The sequence below is a fragment of the Mandrillus leucophaeus genome, unplaced genomic scaffold, assembly GCF_000951045.1.
Source record: "Mandrillus leucophaeus isolate KB7577 unplaced genomic scaffold, Mleu.le_1.0 Scaffold143, whole genome shotgun sequence".
In the NCBI taxonomy this organism is placed as follows: domain Eukaryota; kingdom Metazoa; phylum Chordata; class Mammalia; order Primates; family Cercopithecidae; genus Mandrillus; species Mandrillus leucophaeus.
The window spans coordinates 5,601,627-5,604,807 of record NW_012101399.1 but is presented as its reverse complement, the minus strand read 5'-3'; positions in this window follow the sequence as shown (position 1 = coordinate 5,604,807).

Here is a 3,181-nt window from a genome sequence, read left to right as displayed (position 1 = left end):
ATATATATAACATATATATATAGAGAGAGAGAGAACTCAAATCAATAGTATGAATTAATAAACTAGATACTTGGAATTTTATTTTAGACCAAGAAAGATATCTGGAACACAATGTTCTGCCTCCTGTATTTGTAACTTAATATATCATGGAGAGTACATTATATATAGCTCTAACTTATTGTGTGTTATTGATCCCAATACTCAGTTTAATGAACACAATAGAGTTAAAATTATTTGTTTGCCTATCTGGTTATTTATTTGCTACCAAGCCTCTAAAGCCCTATCTCACTGTGGGGAAGTTACAGTTAAATGAGTCTTGGTTGAGGTTAGAGGCCATAGACAGTTGTTTTTCTAACCTCTCTTGAGTTAGGGTGTAGGCAAGTGGCCATGTGACCTGAGCTTGGCAAATTAGAGACACACATCTGAAGGTTTCAATCTGGGGATAGTTGTATTCATTTCATATTACTGCTATAGCAAGTTACCATAAATTTAGTGACTTAAAACCACACAGATTTATTGTCTTACATTTCTGAACATCAGAAGTCTAAACTGAGTCTTGCTGGACTAAAATCCAACTGTCAAACAAGGTTGTCTTCCTTTCTAGAGACACTAGGGAGAAACTGTGTGTACCTTTTTCCAGCTTCTAGAGGCTGCCCAGCTTCCTTGGTTCACGAGCCACTTCCGACATCAAAGCCAGAAATATTTGGTCAAGTCTTTCTCATGTTGTCTCATTCTGACATTGACTCTTCTGTCTTCCTATTTCACTTATAAGGAACAAAATTTCTGCATTGAGCCCAACTGGATAATCCAAGACACTCTCCCCATTTCAAGGTCAGTTGGTAAGCAACCTTAATGCCTGCTGCAACCTTAATTGCTCCTTGCCTTGCCAAAAAAGGTAATACATTTACTGGTTCTGGGAGTTAGGGTATGAACACATTTGAGGGAGCATTATTCCACCTACCAACAAGAGTGATGTAAAGAAGTAAAAAGAATTAAAAATCCAGTTTGGTGGTGATCACAGCTCCAGTTGGGGCAGCAACTGCCAGATATGAAAAGAAGCAAGGCCAACAGTGCCAGAAATGGCATCCAGTGTCTTGTGTTTATGATGGCTTTGCCAGGTTGCTTTTAGGGTATGATTTTGAAGATGGCTCTGAGTGTCAGCATTCACTTCATTTTTGTTGATTTTGTGCACCTGGATTCTATAGCTTTCTCTGAATTCCTCTGAATTTCAGATAAAAATCCATAAATTACATTTTTACTTCAGTCAGCTAAAGCTGGTTTAGATTGTTTACAACTAAGAAGCCTGACTAGGCCAGCAATTGGTAACAGCAGGGCTGGCAGGAAGCAAAAATGCAAGCAAATGGAAAGACTCTGAGATCAAATGTTTGCACTAGCTAGGGGTAAAAATAGAAAATTCAGCTTGTATCCAGGCATGAGAATTTGGAAGTCCATGGAAATAGGATTAATCATTTATGATTACATGGAGTGATTTGCACTCTAAAGACAAGGCTTAAGGAGAGAAGTGGCCTCTACTACACAACAGTATGTTTGAATTTCATGAGAAATTGCAGGACTGCATGTGAATGTGGCTGCTGTGAATGGTGATGAACAGAAAGAGAATGACAAGTTCAAATCCCTAACTTCTTGATTTAAGACACAGAAGAAAATCTATGCCCTTTCCCTGACTATGCTAAAATAAAAGCATACCATCTTTCTGGAAAAGAAGATTTAAAAACTCATATTTTTGCCAAAGGTTTGAGATAATAAAAACCAAATACAAATCTTCATTGTGCAGATCACCAGATTTCAACATAAATCTAAATGGATTTTCCAGTTCTCTATTTGATTCTCTGTATTTGGGAAATAGCAAAACCCTGGAAATTTAAGTGGGGTTTATGGAAGAATTATCTTGAAACATTCCAGTTTCACATTAAGTTTCTTCTTTTTTTTTTTTTTTTTTTTTTTGCTGTTCCACCGAGTCTCGCTCTGTCGCCCAGGCTGGAGTGCAGTGGCCGGATCTCGGCTCACTGCAAGCTCTGCCTCCCGGGTTCACGCCATTCTCCTGCCTCAGCCTCCCGAGTAGCTGGGACTACAGGCGCCCGCCACCACGCCCGGCTAATTTTTTTGTATTTTTTAGTAGAGACGAGGTTTCACTGTGTTAGCCAGGATGATCTCGATCTCCTGACCTCATGATCCGCCTGTCTCGGCCTCCCAAAGTGCTGGGATTACAGGCTTGAGCCACCGCGCCCTGCATTCCTTGCCTGGTAATTGTTCCCCCATTCTTAAAATGCAAGATGACTACAAGAAAAAAGCCGGTTCTCTTCAGACCTCATTCTCACCACTGCTTATTGTCTCCAGATTTGTAACTAAAATCAGATCGTGGAATGCCTCTGGGGGTAGCAATTTAAAGATCAATCTCAGGAAGAGGTTTACACGTAAAAAGAATGGAAGGATTTAATTAATTTATTTTGTTTAAAATCTGAGAAATGTGTGTAGGAGTGGGTTTTGAGATACTAGACAAAAAAGAACTGTGAAATTTGGACAAAATGTATCAATACATCAATGTAACAAAGAGTTATGGGACCATTGTAATTATTAACATGGTTGCACTGAACTCAGGTCTCAGAGGTTGCCCAAACTGAATGAATTTGAGACATTACAAACTTTCTGACCGTGGAGAATGTAATTCAACAACTTAAGAAGATAGAAATATTGGAATGAATTTATCATATGTGACACAACCATTCACCTTCTGAGTATATTCTCAAGGTGGACCAGTAAGGTTTTGAGAAACACGTGGTGGGCTGCATGCCAGCACCTTTGAAAAATCTCCTTGTGTGTCTGAGGTCTAAAGATGGAAGCAGAAGAAAAATCTGTCTGAAATAGGCTTCTTGATTCCATGGAGATGACAGGATCCGAGCTTGCAGAGGACAAATGGCAACTCTAGACTACCAGAAACAAAGTGAGAATAATATTGTACAAGATAGCAGGACTGTCATGGTAGAAAAAAATATAATGGCATAATTCAGAAGTAATGTTGTCTGTGGCTGATTGATAATGAGAATGATGAGCTGTCTGGGACAGTCATACTTACAGCTTTTATAAACAATAATGACAAATATATTTAGTTCAGGTAAAAGAGAACTCAGATCAGCAACCACACAGAAATTGAATTCCTCAA